This window comes from Balearica regulorum, chromosome W, assembly GCF_011004875.1.
Source record: "Balearica regulorum gibbericeps isolate bBalReg1 chromosome W, bBalReg1.pri, whole genome shotgun sequence".
In the NCBI taxonomy this organism is placed as follows: Eukaryota; Metazoa; Chordata; class Aves; order Gruiformes; family Gruidae; genus Balearica; species Balearica regulorum.
Window position 1 is genome coordinate 9,829,791 of NC_046219.1, and position 21,884 is coordinate 9,851,674.

The following is a 21,884-nucleotide window of genomic DNA, read 5'->3' on the forward strand; positions in this document are numbered from 1 at the left end:
TTGTTGTGGTTGTATCAAATAACCATACTAGGCTACTTATGAATCCAAAGCATTAAGCTTTAATATTAAGCACTACTTGTTTTCATTGCACCTCAGGAAATTGCTCTTCTGGCAAGAATTATTCCATCAGCCAAAATCTATGATATAATTCTAATAAATGTCCTGTAGAAATAGCTATCATCTTGACATTCCTGAATGTAGTAGGCACAAATATTTTCTTAAAATGAAGTAAAGAAAAATAATTGAAAAAGCCATGATGGAAGAAAAAATTATAATCATTACTAGAAATGATAAAAAGAATGTAACTGATATCTATTCTAGGGAATCTGAATTTTGTAGATAACGGTTGTTTTGAAGTTTCTGCTAGCTTTGAGAAAAAATTGCTACAGTCCCCATTTTCCTTTTTTAAAAAGCTTGTGTGCAATAATAGCTGTATTGAATTTCATCTCAAAAACTTACTTGCAGCTGAGTTGTTGGGGTTTTTTTGCAACAGCTTGGATAGAAAACTTGTCATTTTATATCATCAATATAAAAAGGCTGATAACCCAAATCTACATTTTTCAGGAAAGACATTGCTGACATATACTGAAGATTAGATTTATTTTTTTTCCCCAAAAAAGTTCTGGTTCCATCACTGCCAGTTTTTGCCAGTTTGGTTACAAGGAAACAAGCAAACAAGGCGGCAGCTCTTCCTATACATATTTTCTGAGATTAGTGCAAAGCTTCTTCATGTTTCATAGAACTATTTGAAAATTAATACCTTCAGGGACTCAAATAGGCTGCTTCCCACAGGTTTTTTTTCTCTGATATATTTTTTGTCCAGACCAGCTGCAGTTTAACAGCTGCCATTACTCATCTCTGATGGTCCTGTCTTTGCTTCTAAGATTCCTCTGATCTCCATAGCCTGGCATGACTTGCCACAGTTTGCCAGGAATTTCCAGGTTCTGCAAGTAGCTGTAGGGCTGAACAGCTTTTCCAGGTACATACAGTACACAAAGCTACCTGATCTGATTTTGCATATGGGGTCCTTCATACTTAAGATGATGTGCTTCACTTTAAAGCTGCATCCAGAATTAATGGTCCTGGTCTTGAAACTAGCTTCCAGTTTTCCCTCCAAATGTGATCTAGGCACAACAATTTTGCTCACTGCATCACCATTTTACTATTCCAATACGTACTTTTTCCTTATTCCCAACCAGTGAAATAACCACAAACCAGCAGCAAAGTGCAGCTGGAGGTTGGGCTGGAAAAAATGTGTGTGGAAGGAGGCCAGTTCACACTACCACAGACAAGAGACCAGCCTGGCCAGCCCCTCCTTTTCATCCTGCACAACTCCTCATGGAAACTAGCCAATTGCCAAACCACTGGGGCTTTGCCAGTGTCGTGCAGGGTAGTACAAAAGGTGTTTCATATATCGTGCTGCAGGTTATTTATGGATCATACTGGCTTTTTTGCCAGGTAGGGGTGTGGTGAGCAATTTGGAAATGTGCAGTGTATATGATACATGGGACATATTTGTTTCCTCTTCATCAGCTGCCCGCAGGGTGGAGTTAAGATTGCTTCAAAATCTTAACAGATTTGGATTCTATATGCATTCAAACTCACCTGCGTATTTACATTTTCATTTACTTATGCCTGAATTTGAGGTAACTAAGTAGTTTATCCTAAATTCTTGATAAGTACTTTCAAACTTTATGCTATTGTAGCATAGCTTTTGTCTGCATATTCTTTATAAAACCTCAGTTGATTTGCACAACTGCTAAAATAAGAGATGTTAGACACTATAGATTTCAAATGGTTCTCAGGTAGATGAAGAAGTTATCTTAAAAGGTGATGATATGTTACCAATGCTAGTCATAGGTAGGTTTCTGTCTTCTAGATGATACGCACGGTGGTAACGAATAATCATATAATAATTTTTTTTTTTTTTTTTACTTTTCAATACACAAATTTTAAAGGACACCCATGATGACTAGCTATAAACTAGCTAATTTCCAATAAGCAAGTAAATTAATCCAGCTCCACAATGTAAAGAACTTGAATTATCTCATCTTTTGTCTCATCTTTTCTCTTGTCTTTTGTCTTATCTTAATGGCCTGTGCTATCCTGGATTGCTCAGCAGTCAGCTGGTTCTGAAAAGTCTTTGGTCAGTCATGACCCTCTTGAAAGCAAAACCAAACTATTCTATAGCCATGGAAGCTCTGCTCTGAAGGAGAATTATTGAATGTCTTGCAAACATTTCTGAGTGCTCCTAGAGTGATTTCCTACTATTTCTAAAACTTTCTGTATTTTCAGAATGCTACTTTGAAAGAAGGTGATGTATAAATTGAGGCACAGAGGAAAAAGATATTTTTAAAAATTACTTTAGGTGCCAAATTTGACACATTTGGTACCTATGATCACAGTCACTGAGCATTTTAGAAGGGGGAATGGGCTGAAAGTATAACTTCCACTGCAGCTATAAGCACTCAGCGCTTCAGCAACACAAACCTGAAGGTGCTAAGCTGAGCACACAGAAAATGTGAAATGCATACTTAATGACTTTAATTAGCTTTAAGTGACTTGCTAGCATCTTATTGGAATTCTGTGGCAGGAGCAGGGATTGTATCCATTCTCCTGACAGCACTCAAGTACCTTAACCATGAGACTCTGTTTTCTTGTCCTGTAGTCCCTAACCTTATTCACAGCGCACCTTTCAACTTCTGCAACAGATGAGGGAAACCAAGTTTCCTTCTAGATACATGTGTCCTGGTTCTGGCTAGGATAGAGTTAATTTCCCAAGGAGCCAGGACAGGTGAGCCAGGCTGGCCGGGGGCTATTCCATACCATGTGATGTCATGCTCACCATAAAAGGGGGCTAGTCGGGCAGGGGTGGGTTCGGCGTGTCGGCATGGCTCCGGGACAGGTCCAGCGTCCGGTCGGGTCGGTTGTGGGATCAGTAAATCGTTCTCTGTTATCACCCATTGTTACTATCTGTTATCAGCACTGTTGTTGATTGTTTTCCCTCTCCCTTGCTGTCCCAGTAAACTGCCCTTATCCCAACCCTCGAGGCTTTGCCGTTGTTTTTCTGTTCTCCTCCCCATCCCGCCGGGGGAGGGGTGAGTGAGTGGCGCGTGGCACTTAGCAACCGGCTGGGGCTAAACCATGTCAGTCCTTTTTGGCGCCCAACATGGGGCTCGAGAGGTTGTGATAACGACAAGTCTGACCCAAGTGTGTTAAAACAAAGTTGTTATAAGCATTTATGATGTTACTGAAACAGTCACTGGTCATAATGATGTTCTGTTTGGTCACATGGCTCTGTTTTATAAACCTGTGTTTACTCTATGCAATCCCTGTGGTGCTGTTTATCACCTCTGGGAGAGGGGTTCGTGTTCTCATGTTGTTGTATTGTGTGATAATGACTTATGATAAGATATCATTGACAGTCATGGGTCTGAGCTGGTATGTGTATGTAGCATTTTGGTCAGGCCCGTACCTCGGTCAATATCTTTCAGAATTGATTAATAATTGGACCCAATCTATGGGGAAGACAGGGGGGGATACCTTCTCCCACTCTTTCACCTCCCCTTTTTCCCTTTTGGTTGGTTACAACAATTTTTGAGAATTTTGAATACCCTTGGAATGTTCAGGCCAGTATATTCCTATTGCTAGGTCTCCTGCATGCTTTCCCACTCCTGTTCAGGGTTAGCAAAAATTTTTTCAAGAGTACCACCCAGGGATCTTCCCCAAGGCTGAATGGTCAGGGCTGGCATGGCATGTGGGAGAGTATGGGCGGGTATCTAGAGACCTTTTCACCCCCAATGGTTTGGAGCTTCACTCCTGAACAACTGCAAGACCCTGATAAAATGGTAGAATATTTGAAAGGAAAATGCTGTGGGGATTCTAAGGAGACACAACTTACTGCACTGTGCTGGGCCCTGGCCACAATCTATCAAACACTGCTTGATAGTAGACAGCACCATCCAGAGGGAGAGAGCAGACTCACAGGCACTGCAGCTGCCCAAGCCCCCGCAACAGGCACTGTAGCCGAGCCAAAAGATCAACCCATACCAGTATCAGTCGCCCCTATACACAAAAAGAAATACACAAGGAAATCGGTTTGCTTAGTGAAAGATGATGATGAACCGGGGCCATCACGAGAACAAGAAGAAGAGCCAGAACCAGAAGTGATCACCCGATCCCTGTCCCTGAGGGAGCTGCGAGATATGCGGAAAGATTTCAGCCGCCTTCCAGGGGAGCATATTATTACCTGGCTGCTCCGCTGCTGGGATAACGGGGCCAGTAGCCTGGAATTGGAGGGCAGGGAGGCCAAGCAGCTGGGATCCTTGTCTAGGGAAGGGGGCATTGACAAAGCAATTGGAAAGAAGGCACAGGCCCTTAGCCTCTGGAGGCGACTCCTGTCAAGTGTGAGGGAAAGGTATCCTTTCAGCGAAGATGTCGTATGTCAGCCAGGCAAGTGGACCACCATGGAGAGAGGTATTCAATATCTGAGGGAATTAGCTGTGCGGGAGATGGTTTATTATGATCCGGACAATGCACAGTTGCCCACAGACCCCGATGAAGTCCACTGTACCCGACCCATGTGGCGAAAATTTGTGCGAAGTGCACCATCATCGTACGCCAACTCACTGGCAGTAATTGACTGGAAGAGTGAAGAGGCACCCACAGTGGACGAAGTGTCTGGCCGACTCCGGCAATATGAAGAGAGCCTTTCTTCCTCCCTCGTCTCGGCTGTGGAGAAACTGTCTCAGGACGTCCGGCAACTCAAAGAGGATATATCTTACTCCCCACCTGTACAGACCCACATTTCAGCTGTTAGGAGTAAGTGTTTTTCTGCTCCGGAGAGGGGATATAGAGCATACACACCACGAGGTATCCTGTGGTTTTACCTGCGTGACCAAGGAGAAGACATGAGGAAATGGGATGGGAAGCCCACCTCAACCCTGCGGGCACGCGTACATGAGCTACAAGGCAAGACAGCTGTAAAAAGGGACTCTTCCAGGAAGAATGCTGCTCCAGTTTCCACCGGGCAGCCCCCCAGACCAAGTGAAAGGCCAGATCGCACTTATGATCCTCCTGAAGGGACTTCTAAGTCCTTTTTGCAAGAGGTGAGTAGTGACTATGATGAGCAGGATTAGAGGGGCCCTGCCTCCAGCCAGGTGGAGGAAAGGGACAATAGGGTTTATTGGACTGTGTGGATCCGATGGCCTGGCACATCGAACCCACAAGAGTACAAGGCCCTAGTGGACATGGGTGCACAGTGTACCCTAATGCCATCGAACTATGAAGGGGTGGAACCGATATCTCTTTCTGGTGTGACGGGGGGATCCCAACAGTTGACTCTGTTGGAGGCTGAAGTGAGTCTAACTGGGAATGAGTGGCAAAAGCACCCCATTGTGACTGGGCCGGAGGCTCCGTGCATCCTGGGCATAGACTACCTCCGGAAAGGGTATTTATTTCAAAGATCCAAAAGGTTACCGGTGGGCTTTTGGAGTAGCTGCCTTGGAAGCGGAGGAAATGGAACCATTGTCTACTTTGCCCAGTCTCTCAGAGGACCCTTCTGTTGTAGGGTTGCTGAGGGTTGAAGAGCAACAGGTGCCGATTGCTACTACAACTGTGCACCGGCGGCAATACCGCACCAACCGAGACTCCCTGGTTCCCATCCACAAGCGAATTCATCAACTGGAGGGTCAGGGAGTGATCAGCAGAACCCTCTCACCCTTTAACGGTCCCATATGGCCAGTGCAGAAGTCCAATGGAGAGTGGAGGCTGACAGTAGACTGTCGTGGCCTGAATGAAGTCACACCGCTGATGAGTGCTGCTGTGCCAGAGATGCTGGAACTTCAATATGGAGTCAAAGGCAGCCAAGTGGTATGCCACAATTGATATTGCTAATGCATTTTTCTCGATCCCTTTGGCAGTGGAGTGCAGGCCACAGTATCCTTTCTCTTGGAGGGGCGTCCAGTACACCTGGAATCGACTGCCCCAGGGGTGGAAACACAGCCCCACCATTTGCCATGGACTGATCCAGACTGCACTGGAAAAGGGTGAAGATCCAGAGCACCTGCAATACATTGATGACATCATTGTATGGGGCAACTCAGCAGAAGTTTCTGAGAAAGGGAAGAAAATAATCCAAATCCTTCTGAAAGCTGGTTTCACCATAAAACGAAGCAAGGTCAAGGGACCTGCATAGGAGATACAGTTTTTAGGAATAAAATGGCAAGATAGGCATCGTCAGATCCCAATGGATGTGATCAACAATATAGCAGCCATGTCTCCATGGACCAACAAAAAGGAAACAGAGGCTTTCATAGGTGTTGTGAGTTTCTGGCAAATGCACATTCCAAATTAGTCTGATAGTAAGCCATCTCTATCACGTAACCTGGAAAAATGATTTCAAATGGGGCCCTGAGCAACGACAAGCCTTTGAACAAATTAAACAGGAAATAGTTCATGTGGTGGCCCTTGGGCCAGTCTGAGCAGGACCAGATGTAATAAATGTGCTCTACACTGCAGCCAGGGAGATTGGCCCTACCTGGAGTCTCTGGCAGAAAGCACCAGGGGAGGCTCGAGGTCAACCCCTGGGGTTTTGGAATCGGGGATACAGAGGATCCAAGGGTCACTATACTCCAACTGAAAAAGAGATATTGGCAGCCTACGAAGGGCTTCGAGCTGCTTTAGAAGTGATTGGTAGTGAAGCACTGGTCCTCCTAGCACCCCGACTGCCAGTGCTGGGCTGGATGTTCAAAGGGACAGTCCCCTCTACGCACCATGCAACTGACACTACATGGAGTAAGTGGGTTGCATGGATCACACAGTGGGCTCGAATAGGAAACTATAATTGCCCAGGAACTGTGGAAGTGGCCAGAAGGCAAAGATTGGAATATCACCAGAGGAGGTGGTGACGCATACTGAAGAAGCCTCACTGTATAATAAACTGCCAGAAAATGAGAAGCCATATGCCCTGTTCACTGATGGGTCCTGTCGCATTGTGGGAAAGCATTGGAGGTGGAAGGCTGCTGTATGGAGTCCTACAGGACAAGTTGCAGAAGCTGATGAAGGAGAAGGTGAATGGAGCCAGTTTGCAGAAGTGAAAGCCATCCAGTTGGCTTTAGATATTGCTGAAAGAGAAAAGTGGCTGATGCTCGACCTCTATAATGACTCATGGATGGTGGCCAATGCCCTGTGGGGGTTTTTGCAGCAAGGGAAGCAGAGCAACTGGCAGCTCAGAGGCAAACCCATCTGGGTTGCCCCATTGTGGCAAGATATTGCTGCCCGGCTAAAGCAGCTGGTTGTGAAAGTACGTCACGTAGATGCCCACGTACCCAAGAGTCGGGCCACTGAGGAACATCAGAACAACCAGCAGGTGAATCAGGCTGCCAAGATTGAAGTGGCTCAGGTAGATCTGGACTGGCAACATAAGGGTGAATTGCTTATAGCTTGGTGGGCCCATGACACCTCAGGCCATCAAGGAAGAGATGCAACATATAGATGGGCTCGTGATCGAGGGGTGGACTTGACCATGGATGCTATCTCAGATGTTATCCATGAATGTGAAATATGCGCTGCAATCAAGCAAGCCAAATGGGTAAAGCCTCTGTGGTATGGAGGATGATGATTGAAATATAAATATGAGGATAGCTGGCAGATTGATTATATCACATGCTTGAAAAGCAAGTCTTGTGGTAACATGGCACCCGAGAAAGAATTGAGTCAGACAACAGGACTCATTTTCGGAACCACCTCAGAGACACCTGAGCCAAACAGAATGACATTGAATGGGTGTATCGCATCCCCTACCATGCACCAGCCTCTGGGAAAATCAAACAGTACAATGGACTGCTAAAGACTACACTGACAGCAATGGGTGGTGGGACCCTCAAACACTGGGATACACATTTACCAAAGGTCACCTCGTTAGTTAACAGTAGGGGGTCTACCACTGTCCTGGTTTTGGCTAGGACAGAGTTAACTTTCACAAGGAGCCAAGACGGGTGATGCAATCTGGCCAGGGGCCTATTCCATACCATGTGATGTCATGTTCACCACAAAAGGGGGCTAGCCGGGGAGGGGTGGCTCTGCAAGGCTCCAGGATGGTCTGAGTGTGGGCTAAGTGTCCGGTCACTCATGGGGTTGGTAAATTGCCCTCTGTTATCACCTGTTGTGTATATTCTGTTAAGTACTGTTGTTATTTCCTTCTCCCTTTGCTGTCCCTGTAAACTCTCCTTATCCCAATCCGCAGGGTTTGCCTTTGTCTTCCAATTCTCCTCCCCATCCAGTCTGGGGAGGCATGAGTGAGTGGCCACATGGTGCTCAGCTGCTACCTGGGGCTAAACCACGACAACCAGTCAAGCTGTCTCAGCCCAATCAAAACTATTACATAGGAGATAAAGTCCCCATAGTGCACATTAAAAAAAAAAAAAAACAAAAAAAAAACAAAAAACAAACTATGTTATGGAAGACAGCCTGGCTTATTCCTGCCTCAGCAAATGCAAAATCTGTGGGATTGCTTTTGCTCCACGAGCCGGGTGCATGTGGTGTGTAATGCAACAGGATGGGAAGTCCGAGGTGTACCTCAAGTGGAGCTGATTTTGGGTGAGAATAGCCACTATATTGGCATGCAGGGTGTGCGCGTAGGGTCTAGTCAGTTTACCTGCTCAAGGGGGGAGTCCATTGGTGGTCATCACCCTCTCACAGATGGAGTTTAGCCATGGCACCCACCAGGCAGAAAGCCCTAAGCTCTGTGCTCGACAGAAGGCATGTGGCAACGCAGACAGAGCTGCCACAGAAGCATGCAGCCACCCAGCTCTCAGGCTGCAGGGAGTATCTGAACTTGGCACTGGCAGGGGAAGGCAGTAGTGAGATTGGCTGCCTGAGGTGTGACCAGGTGGATGATCTGCTCAGCCTGGTGGCAGAACTCCATGAAGAAGTGGAGAGGTTAAGGAGCATCAGAGAGGCTGAGAAATAGACTGGTGGAGCCAAGCTCTGCCCTCCCTGAGACAGAAACAGGGACAGCTAATAGACCAAAGCCAAAGTGAAGGGGACCCTGTATCCTCCCCTCGCCAGGCAGAAGGCAGCAGCCTTAAAGAGGGGAGTGAATGGAAACAAGTCCACACTCGGCGTGGCAGGCAAACCTTCTCCTCCTCACCCACCTCGCCTTCCCATGTAACCCTGTGCAACAGGTACGAGGCTCTGGCTGTGGAAGGCCACTCGAGCGAGGATATGGATGACAGTCAAGCTACTCCAGAGGTAGCACCTAGGCCAGAAAGGCCCACACCTCGGGTCGTGACCACCCCCCCAAAGAAGAAAAGGAGAGTTATAGTCATAGGGGGCTCCCTTCTGAAGGGTACAGAGGGCCCGATATGCAGGGCAGACCCTCCTTTCAGAGAAGTCTGCTGCCTCCCCAGGGCCTGTGTCAAGGACATCGCTAGGAAACTCCCCAGCCTGGTACAGCCCTCTGACTATTACCCTGTGATGGGTTGACCCTGGCTGGGGGCCAGGTGCCCACCAGAGCCGCTCTGTCACTCGCCTCCTCAGCAAGGCAGGGAGGGGAGAAAGGAAGATGGAGAAAAACAACCCCAACCTCGTGGGTCGAGATAAAGGCAGTTTAATGTAGCTAAAGCAAAAAGCCGCGCGCAGAAGCAAAGCAAAAAGCAAAGATTATTCTCTACTTCCCATCAGCAGGCGATGTCCGGCCACTTCCTGGGAAGTAGGGCTTCAGTATGCGTGCCCCTTACTCTGGAAGACAAACATTGTAAAAAAAAAAAAAAAACAACGAATGCCCCCACCCTGTTCCTCCCCCTATTCTCAGTTTCTTACTGCTGAGCATGACATCATATGGTATGGAATATCCCTTTGGTCAGTTTGGGTCAGCTGTCCTAGCTGTGTCCCCTCCCAAGATCTTGCCCACCCCCAGCCTGCTGCTGGGGAAAAAGAAATGTTGGAAAGACAGCCTTGACGTGTGCTGGCACTGCTCAGTAGTAGCCAAAACACTGGTGTGTTATCAACAGTTTGCTAGCTACCAATATGCAGCACAGCACCATGAGGGCTGCTGTGGGGAGAATTAACTCCATCTCAGCCAGACCCAATACATACCCACTGCTGCTCCTCCATGTGGGTGGGGATGAAGCAGAGACACGTACCACGAAAGCGAACAAAAGGGACTTCAGGCTTTTGGGACAGTCACTGAAGGATTCGGGGGTGCAGGTAATATTCTACTCCCTCCTTCCAGTTGAGGGCAGAAATGGTGGGTGGAACAGGCAGACACAGTCCATAAATGCGTGGCTCCGTGGCTGGTGTCAATGCCACAACTTTGGGGTCTTTGACAATGGGGCGGCCTACACGGCACTGGGCCTGATGAACCCTGATGGGATTCATCTCTCTCAAAGGGGGAAGAGGATCTTTGCCCAGGAACTAGCGGGGCTCATCGACAGAGCTTTAAACTAGGCTCGAAGGAGGAGGGGGATAACATCATCAGGCTTGCCAGCGACATGTTGTGGGATGATGTGCCCAGGTCAGAGGGACGGGGCGCTGACGAGGGCCCTCAGCCTACTGCTCAGAGACGTGCTGGATGCACTACAGCACGCTCGAAGCCTAGAGGAGACGAGCCAGGGGCCCCGGATGCAACAGGAATCAACAGGGTAACACTGGGAAGATACATCAAAGGAATTCCAGCCACCCCAGCCAATAAGTCAGCCTCATCAGGGGCACAACTGAAGTGCCTCTACACGAATGCACGGATCATGGGGAATAAACAAGAGGAGCTGGAGACGTGTGTGCGCCTGCAAGGCTATGGCCTTACTGGCATTACAGAGACGTGGTGGTATAGCTCCTATGACTGGAGTATAGGGATGGAAGGGTACAGGCTCTTTAGGAAGGACAGGCAGGGCAGGCGAGGAGGGGACGTCACCCTCTATGTCAATGACCAGCTGGAGTGCATGGAGCTCCACCTGGGGATGGATGAGGAGCTGACCCAGAGCCTATGGGTCAGGATTAAGGGGAGGGCTGGGGCAGGGGACATCATAGTGGGGGTCTGCTACAGGCCACCCGACCAGGGAGACCGAGCAGATGAAGCCCTCTACAGGCAGATAGGAGCAGCCTCACATTCACAAGCCCTGGTCCTTATGGAGGACTTCAACCACCCTGACATCTGCTGGAGGGACAATGCAGCAGAGCACAAGCAATCCAGGAAGTTCCTGGAATGTGTCAATGACAACTTTCTCCTCCAAGTGACAGAGGAGCCCACGAGGAGAGGTGCCATGCTGGACCTCGTTCTCACCAACAAGGAGGGCCTGGTAGGGGATGCGAAGCTCAAGGGCAGCCTTGGCTGCAGTGACCACGAAATGGTGGAATTCAGGATCCTCAGGGCAGCGAGGAGGGCACACAGCAAGCTCACTACCCTGGACTTCAGGAGAGCAGACTTTGGCCTCTTCAGGGACCTGCTTGGTAGAATACCATGGGACAAAGCCCTGGAAGGAAGAGGGGCCCAAGACAGCTGGCTAGTATTCAAGGGTCACCTCCTCCAAGCTCAGGAGAGATGCATCCCAACCAAGAGGAAGTCAAGCAAAAACACCAAGAGGCCCCCATGGATGAACAAGGAGCTCCTGGGCAAAGGCAAACACAAAAAGGAAGCCTACAGAGGGTGGAAGCAAGGGCAGGTAGCCTGGGAGGAATACAGAGAAACTGTCTGAGCAGCCAGGGATCAGGTTAGGAAAGCCAAAGCCCTGATAGGATTAAATCTGGCCAGGGATGTCAAGGACAACAAGAAAATTTTCTATAGGCATGTTAGTGATAAAAGGAGGACGAGGGAAAATGTGGGTCCCCTCCAGAATGAAACGGGTGACCTGGTTACCCAGGATAATGAGAAGGCTGAGGTACTCAATGACTTCTTTGCCTCAGTCTTCACTGGCAAATGCTTGAGCCACACTGCCCAGGTCACAGAAGACAGGGACTGGGAGAATGCAGAACCGCCCACTGTAGGAGAAGATCAGGTTTGAGAATATCTAAGGAACCTGAAGGTGCACAATTCCATGGGACTGGATGAGTTGCATCTGCGGGTCCTGAGGAAGCTGGCAGATGAAGTGGCCAGGCCACTCGCCCATCATATTTGAGAAGTCCTGGCAGTCCGGCAAAGTTCCCACTGACTGGAAGAGGGGGAACATAACCCCCATTTTTAAGAAGGGCAAAAAGGAAGACCCAGGGAACTACAGGCCGGTCAGTCTCACCTCCGTGCCTGGCAAGATCATGGAGCAGACCCTCCTGGAGACTATGCTCAGGCACATGGAAAACAAGGAGGTGATTGGTGACAGCCAACATGGCTTCACTATGATGGGGTTACAGCGTTGGTGGACAAGGGAAGAGTGACAGACGTCATCTACCTGGACTTCTGCAAAGCATTTGACACTGTCCCGCATGACATCCTTACCTCTAAATTGGAGAGACATGGATTCGATGGATGGACCACTCGGTGGATAAGGAATTGGCTGGATGGTCGCCCTCAAAGAGTTGTGGTCAACGGCTCAATGTCCAAGTGGAAAACGGTGACGAGTGGTGTCCCTCAGGGGTCGGTACTGGGACCATCACTGTTCAACATCTTTGTCGGCGACATGGACAGTGGGATCGATTGCACCCTCAGCAAGTTTGCCGACGACACCAAGCTGTGTGGTGTGGTCGACACACTGGAGGGAAGGGATGTCATCCAGAGGGACCTTGACAGGCTGGAGAGGTGGGCCCGTGCAAACTGCATGAAGTTCAACAAGGCCAAGTGCAAGGTCCTGCATGAGGGTCGGCACAATCCCAAACACAACTATAGGCTGGGTGAGGAATGGATTGAAAGCAGCCCTGAGGAGAAGGACTTGGGTTATTGATTGATGAGAAGCTCAACATGAGCCGGCAGTGTGCGCTTCCAGCCCAGAAAGCCAACCGTGTCCTGGGCTGCATCACAAGAAGTGTGACCAGCAGGTCGAGGGAGGTGATCCTGCCCCTCTGCTCCGCTCTGGTGAGACCCCACCTGGAGTACTGCATCCAGCTCTGGGGGCCCCAGTACAGGAGAGACATGGAGCTGTTGGAGGGAGTCCAGAGGAGGGCCACGAATTTGATCAGAGGGCTGGAGCACCTCTCCTATGAGGACAAACTGAGAGAGTTGGGATTGTTCAGCCTGGAGAAGAGAAGGCTCCAGGGAGATCTAATTGCAGCCTTCCAGTACCTGAAGGGGGCCTACAGGAAAGCTGGGGAGGGACTGTTTATCAGGGAGTGTAGTGACAGGACAAGGGTTAATGGGTTTAAGCTGAAGGAGGGTCGATTTAGATTAGATGTTAGAAAGAAATTCTTCACTGTGAGGGTGGTGAGGCACTAGTGGAGGGTGTCCCTGCCCATGGCAGGGGGGTTGGAACTATATGATCTTTGAGGTCCCCTCCAACCCAGACCATTCTATGATTCTATGATTCTGTTATCCTTCAGAAAAGCCAGACTGTGGCACTTCTAACCACAGAATGGGAAATTGTCAAAATATTCCTCAAACACACAGTCCAGTGCTAAAAAAATAGGTATTGAAGAATCATCAGCTACAAGAATGAAGTGTGAATTGCCTGCTGTAACCACTTTAAATGTTGGTTAGATATCTAGATATTTTGGCTGAATTCTAATTAGATACAGGCTAAGCTAACCTCTTTTCTCCTACTGGCAAATGGCACTTTTATTAAAAAAGTTTCATGATAATGCACAGAGTTGGATTATTGCAGAACAACAGTGTTTTTTTCGGTGTTTACAATAGCTCTGAATTGTGGATTTTACAATAGGTTACATTATAACATATTTAACTGTGTTTTCCCTTATTCATCATCCGACACTGACAAGTCATAAAAAAATTCTCAAATACACCTGAAAGAGAGAAAGGAGAGAATGGGTGAATAGGGATGAATCATTTTTATGTTCTTTTTATGTTCTTTCCCTCCAGGACTTTCTTTTTCTCCTCACCCAAGGAACCTGAAACTGAGACTAGAATCATGCAATTTTCATCTGATTATTTTGAGCACTTCATCTAATGTCACATGTTTCCTTCAGGTGCTCTCCTATTGCCCACTTCCTTTAAACTACTGCAACAACCACAAATTCTGTCAGAGAATGAAAATGTTGGTCTTTAGTGTTGTCCCAAAAGTGGGATCATTTACCCGGTGTGCAGTACACCAATATACACACAGAACAGAGGTATTTTATTTATGTCTGCACAGAGATGGGTGCTAGGTGGTAATTCCACAAAGCTAGCAGACCACACACAGAATCTACCACATATTTATCTTGTTACAGGATTAGAAAAACCCACCTAAATTTACGCTACTTGGTTATTAATCACCACATCATCTACTATTGGTCAAGCATCTTTAAATTAGCACGCATGCTCCTTGAGGGTACGTGAGGGGGGTAATTTGCATAGTCCTTTAATTGGATGGGTGTTTGCGAACTCCCCCAGCCACCTTTCCCTTTCCCCTGGTTACTGGTGATTCTTGTTGACTTCAGGCCTCTCTGGCAATCACCCAGCTCTGGACACCTTCTGGGGCAGGATGTTTCCTTTTTATCAGTTTTTCAGCTCTTCTTCAAGGATACTTTTTAGCAAAGCATGCTTTTTATCAGTCTTTTGGCTCTTCTTCAAAGATATAGTCGTCAGCAAAGCAAGGTAGTGCATTTAACCCTAAATTAAACAGTGTCTAAACACTAACCCAAACACATTTCTGTCCCTGTAAAGTGGAAAATTCTACTTTATAGATATTATCAGGACCTGTGTGCCCATACAGACTGACTTGCAATAAAAACATCCTTTGCTTTGCAGTCAGATGAGCTGGCAGACTTTACAGAGAGTAGGAATGAGAAATCAGATAAAACTAAGAGTAATTCACCTTCTCCAGCCTCCTGGAGTGAAGCCATTAGTGGACTCTTATATTTGCTACATCATTTAGCTTTGAGTAGCTGTCCTTGCACACACTCCCCCAAGGACTCCGTTGCAAATTGTGGATTCTGTCTACAAACAGTATTTTGCAGCATTGGTGGTAGAACTAGACCATTTGAAAGGCAATCCTCCTGGTATGTAGGATTACATAGCAGTTAGGATCTTTTTTCCCCAAGTTTATTTCCCATCTAGCAGGTCTGGGGCCTTGGCGAACTGCTATCTATTGATATGTTCCCCTGCTATTCTGTTTGTAATGAGTTACAGAAATTATTTTTTTATTAGTGTGCAGCAAAATTATATAGAAAATGAGCTCAGCCTCCTTGAGCACAATTACTCAGCAGCCCAATTCTCAGTATGCAACAGGAGTTTAACTCCATCTTTTCAGTTTTAGCTAAAATTAGAGCTTTTTAAATTCGAATAAAATGGTGAATTTGTTCAGAAAAAAAGAGATCACTAGCAATTAGTGAAGATGTTGAAGTAGGACCAAGGAACAATAAGATATTGCAATACTCTTGAGTTACAGGAATATCAGTATTACACCGCTAATGTGAACTCTAACCAATCTTTGGTAGGGCTGTCATACTGTGTTTTCTGAACTAAAATACATAATTGGTAAGAATAGGAATACATGAGTGTTGTGGTTTAACCTCAGCCAGTAACTAAGCACCACACAGCTGCTCACTCACTCCTCCCACATCAGGATGGGGGAGATAATCAGAAGTGTAGAAGTGAGAAAACTTGTGGGTTGAGATAAAGACAGTTTAATAGGTAAAGCAAAAGCCACGTGCACAAACAAAGCAAAGCAAGGAATTCGTTCACCACTTCCCATGGGCAGGCAGGTGTTCAGCCATCTCCAGGAAAGCAGGGCTCCATCACGCGTAACAGTTACTTGGGAAGACAAATGCCATCACTGTGAACGTTGCCCCCTTCCTTCTTTTCCCCCCAGATTTAAATGTATACCATGATGTCGTATGGTATGGAATATCCCTTTGGTAAGTTGGGGTCAGCTGTTCTGTCTGTATCCCCTCCCAACTTCCTGTGCACCCCCAGTCTACTCACTGGTGGGGTGGTGTGAGAAGCAGAAAAGGCCTTGACTCTGTGCCAGCACTGCTCAGAAATAACAAAAACATCCCTGTATTATCAAAACTGTTTCCAGCACAAATCCAAAACATAGCCCCATAGTAGCTACTATGAAGAAAATTAACTCCATCCCAGCCAAAACCAGCACAGTGGGCATATGGAACCCAATTCTCAGGGAAAAACTCTGGACTTTGCCTGGCAAAAGCATATCAGAACTATTGACTGATTATAACACACACCCCCCATTCAAAAAAAAAAGGTGGATAATAGAGCACATTTGTTTATGACATCATCTGTAATTAACTATGTTCTTACCGTTATTGTTACACGAATGTTGAAACCAAGGAAAAATTTCTTTTCACTACGACAGAGGACCCTCCCTATGTGGAAACATTAATGTTAGCCATGTCAGGGGCTTTGATTGCATAAGCCAGTATCTGGGTATAGAAAATTAACAGGCCTATGTTGATATAATGCAATTGCCAATTTGACCTACAGGTGGAGCAGGAAAAATAACTAATGGAAACGATCAGGAAAGATCTTCTTATCATAAAGCTTGCACAGTTTCAGCTATCATCGCCCAGTAGCAGGCTGAGATCTTTCACTTGTGCCTAGGAACGTACTGCCTGGGAACCACATGCTTTGTGACATGGGCAAGCAAAATGTCCTGAGCCAGAGACTAGCGCACCTCTGCCCACAGACAGACAGTGCTCAGGGAGAGCATCGTGCAGCCCCTAGTCACCCTGACTACTTCAAACAGGGCATTTTCAGGGGCTTTGTAATTACCACAAACTTTGGCTCCAGGATGAAACTTTGAAGATAGCACCATGGAAAGCTTCCAGCAGAAACGAGACATTTAATAAGTTCTACAGGTACAAACCAAAAGTGATTTCACATCCTTTTTTTTGCTTGCCTGCCACAAGAAATAGCAATGTGTTTTGGTGGGGCCTTGTGAAGGGCAGTTGACGAGGACCCGAGCCAGCCCCTCTCCACTTGTTATTGACAGAGAGCTGAAAAATAGTTTCAAGGTTAAAAGCACCATGAGAACCCAGCTGGACATTTCTCAACCGACGACACGACAGCCATACACAACTGCACGCTCACACTGTCCCAGAGCTGCACCACCCCTCCACGACTAGCCCCCTTTCATGCTGCGCATAATGACACCTGTCCTGGTTATGTCCCCTCCCAGGTTCTTGTGAACATTAACTCTGTCCTAGCCAAAAATCAGGACATTATCCACCCCTTATTCTTTACCATCTACATCATGCCCAGATCCTACAGTTTCCATCTAATCACCACCACTTTCCATGACTTTGAGATATATATATATACAAGCATAGATATCATTCCCTCAGTCTATAGGTCATCCCTCTAAAATGTATGTTGAGTTCATTTAGTACATGACTTTGGGCTCCAACTGTCATGTCAGTCCCTCAGGCCAGGAGAGATGGTGTGTGGTGTTGCAGTGTTGCATGCTGCATCCGGACCTCGCTGCCAGAATATCTGGCTAGACCCATGCTCGTGGTCTGCGGGCTGAAGATGTCGATTTCAAGGAAGTTGCTGGGCAATGGGTGCTGAAGCCAGCTCTAGTTCCATCATCACGGCACTTTGTTTGGTTTCATAAGAGTTCATCCTTCATTAATTTGAGTGATTCTCACTGTAATACCATTGATACAGCATAAAGCAATTGTAGAAATGATAACGTACAAAGAGTTATTTAGCAATTAGCATCATACAATTTAATTTATTGACTATTCTCACCCAAAATCAGATCCCCTTGAGGTACACATCGGACTTCCCCATCCTTCCACATGACCCACCAAGTGCACCCAAGTCCTTGAGCAAAAGCAGTCCCATGGATGGAGTTGCCTTTACCTGAAGAAGGACTAACCCAGACTGTCTTACCCAACATATTCTTCATGCGCACTACAGGAACTTTATCCCCTTCTACAGGGCGTGGAAATTTTGATTGGCAGGGCCAGCTCGATTGGTAGACCCCCTAGTGTTAACTAACCAGGTGGCCTTTGCTAAATGTGTGTCCCAGTGTTTGAGGGTCCCACCACCCATTGCTCTCAGGGTAGTCTTTAGCAGTCCATTGTATCATTCAATTCTCCAAGAGGCTGGTGCATGATAGGGGATGTGATACACCCACTCAATGCCATGCTCTTTGGCCCAGGTGTCTATGGGGTTGTTCTGGAAATGAGTCCTGTTGTCTGACTCAATTCTCTCTGGGGTGCCATGTCGCCACAGGACTTGCTTTTCAAGACCCAGAATAGTGTTCTGTGCGGTGGCATGGGGCACGGGATATGTTTCCAGCCACCCAGTAGTTGCTTCCACCATTGTAAGTACATAGCACTTGCCTTGGCAGGTTTGTGGGAGTGTGATGCAATCAATCTGCCATGCTTCCCCATATTTATATTTCAGCCATCATCCTCCATACCAGAGAGGCTTTACCTGCTTGGCTTCCTTGACTGCAGCACATATTTCACATTCATGGATAACCTGTGCGATAGCGTTCATGGTCAAGTCCAGACCTCGATCACAAGCCCATCTATATGTTGCATCCCTTCCTTGATGGCCTGAGGTGTCATGGGCCCACCGAGCTATAAATAATTCACCCTTATGTTGCCAGTCCAGATCTGCCTGAGCCACTTCAATCTTAGCAGCCTGATCCACCTGCTGGTTGTTCTGATGTTCCTCAGGGGCCCGACTCTTGGGTACATGGGCATCTACGTGACATACTTTTACAATCAGCTTCTCTAGCTGTGCAGCAATATCTTGCCACAATGGGGTAGCCCAGATGGGTTTGCCTCTGCGCTGCCAGTTGCTCTGCTGCCATTGCTGCAACAACCCCCACAGGGCATTGGCCACCATCCGTGACTCAGTATAGAGGTCGAGCATTGGCCACTTTTTCAGCAATGTCTAGAGCCAGCTGGATGGCTTTCACCTCTGGAAACAGAAGCGATTCGCCTTCTCCTTCAGCAGCTTCTGCAACTTGCCTTGTAGGACTCCATACAGCGGCCTTCCACCTCTGATGCTTTCCCACAATGCAACAGGACCCAGCAGTGAACAGGGCATATGGCTTCTCATTTGCTGGCAGTTTAGTATATGGTGGGGTCTCTTCAGCACATGTCACCTCCTCCTCTGGCAACATTCCAAAATCTTTGCCTTCTGGCCAATCCGTGATCACTTCCAGAATTCCTGGATGATTGGCGTTTCCTAATCAAGCCCGCTGTGTGATCCATGCAACCCACTTACTCCATGTAGCATCAGTTGCATGATTTGTGGAGGGGACCCTCCCTTTGAACATCCAGCCCAGCACCGGCAGTTGGGGTGCCAGCAGGAGCTGTGCTTCAGTACCAATCACTTGTGAAGCAGCTTGAACCCCTTCATATGCTTCAAATATCTCTTTTTCAGTTGGAGTATAGCAGGCTTTGGATCCTCTGTATCCCCGACTCCAAAACCCCAGGGGTCGGCCTCGAGTCTCCCCTGGTGCTTTCTGCCAGAGTCTCCAGGTAGGGCCATTCTTCCCGGCTGCAGTGTACAGCAGAGTCAATTGTTGGGATCCCTCTGTCACTCCAGAAGTACAGATGGGTTCCACTTCTTCATGAATTTATGGCATTTAATACACTGTGCACCCATGTCCACTAGACCCTTATACTCTTGTGGATCTGATGTGCCACGCCATCGGATCCACACAGTCCAATAAACCCGGTTGTCCGTCTCCTCCACCCGGCTGGAGGCAGAGCCCCTCTAATCCTGCTCATCATATTTGCTACTCACTTCTTGCAAAAAGGACTTAGAAGTCCCTTCAAGAGGATCATATGTACGAGTAGGCCTTCCACTCGGTCTGGGGATCTGCTGTCACGTAAAAGGTTGCAAGTCTGATGTGTGGCTGAGGGAGGCCCTCCCGTTGAGTCACGAGGTTCAGAAAGGATCCCCTTGCTTTCTAAACTCCTTCTCAGAGAGGAGCCTAGGTGCGGCTTGGTCCAGTCTTAGTCCCAGACTTGGTCAACGGTTTATGTCTAAAGGATTATGTGTGTAGCCACTTATCAGAGTCAACGTTTGCCTGTCCCACTAAGGACTTTCACTGAAACAGTTTCGCAAAGTTGAAAAGAAAAATAGGTAATTTATTGAGGCGACAGATATAAAAAGTTCGGAATTGCCATTGATAAATGCACTAACTGCAACAATTTTGAGCTCAAGTTAATAGTTCAGCGCTTTTGTTAATGATAGTTTTCCCAGGGTAACATCCGACATAATCGGAGGCGCAAGTCTTACCAAAGAGGCGTCCCTGCTTGGGGAGGAGAGAGGTCCAGGCCCGTCGACCCGTCCGGATAGTTGGAGTTCTCGTCCTCAAAAAAGAGGATTCTAAATGCCAGATTTATACTTCTGGCGAGGTGGGACTAAGTCAGGTATTGTGTGTCGATTGGCCCTTAACAAGGCTTGTCGTGCAGTTGATCGGGGCTGGTGGGGGGAAGTGGCGGAGAACAAAGGCGTTCAGTACAGAGGAGCGGTGGTCTGTTTAGTTTTACCAAAGTAACGTCAAGCTGTGAAGGCTCCCCCTCACCCCAGCCGTCACTTAGTTGATTAAGGAGCAGACCTGTCAGGCACCGCATCTTGTTAAGATGAACACATTGCTCATCTCCTGCCCCTGTTCAGGTCCAGTGCTTGTCAGTGCAAGACAAGCAAGTTGCTCAATCCCTGCTCTCGCCCAAGTTGGACTCCCCCAGGGCCCCTTCTGCTGGGTCATAATGGCCCTGTATTCGGCACCAGCAAGCCTGGACAAGTCCGGCATCCCACAACTGCCCGCTGGAAAAAGGAGCAGCATTTTTCCTGGGACAATCCCCTTTTTGTGACTGTTTTGCCTTGCAACTCATGTACTCTTACCTGTAAGATCGAGGTAGGTTTTCTACCCCACTTCCTCATGTCCTCTCCGTGGTCACACAGAGAAAAAAAATTGGGTGCCTCATGGTGTGTACCCTCTATATCCTCTCTCCTGAGCAGAGGAACACTTACTCTGAATAGCCAAGATACTGGTTTGTACAAGTGGGGAGTAGGACCTATACTCTCTGAATTGCTGGAACTCCCGGGACAGTTCCTCCACAGCCGAGATGAGGGAGGAAGAGAGACTTTCTTCATATTGCCAGAGTCAGCCAGCCACTTCATCCACTGTTGGTGCCTCTTCACTTTTCCAATCCATTACTGCCAGTGAGTTGGCGTACGATGATGGTACGCTCCGTACAAACTTCTGCCACATAGGTTGTATGCACTGAACTTCAGGGTCTGTGGGTAACTGTGTCCAGGCTACTGGCCCCATTATCCCAGGATCGGAGCAGCCAGGTAATGATGTGCTCCCCTGGATGGCGGCTGAAATCTTTTCTCATATCTCGCAGCTCACTCAGGGACAGGGATCGGATGATTGCTGCTGGTTCTGGCTCTTCTTCCTCCTGTTCTCGTGATGGTCTCAGTTCATCATCACCCTTCACTAAGCAAACTGATTTCTTGGTGTATTTCTTCTTGTGTATGGGGGCAACTGATACCAGTACAGGTTGTTTTTTTGGTTCACCTGCAGTCTCTGTCACAGAGTGTCCTGATTCTGGCAAGGATAGAGTTAATTTGACAAGGAGCCAGGACAGGTGAGCCAAGCTGGCCGGGGGCTATTCCATACCATGTGATGTCATGCTCACCATAAAAGGGGGCTAGTCGGGCAGGGGCGGGTTCGGCGTGTCGGGTGGCTCCGGGACAGGTCCAGCATCCGGTCGGGTCGGTTGTGGGATCAGTATATCGTTCTCTGTTATCACTCATTGTTACTATCTGTTATCAGTACTGTTGTTGATTGTTTTCCCTCTCCCTT

At 47.6% G+C, this 21,884-nt stretch overlaps 1 pseudogene; it reads left to right on the forward strand.

The window, feature by feature from the left end:
• The window catches only part of LOC142599297 (synaptic vesicle glycoprotein 2C-like), a 55,196-nt pseudogene extending 52,521 nt beyond the window's left edge, over positions 1-2,675 (forward strand).
• Positions 2,676-21,884: the final 19,209 nt, after the last annotated feature.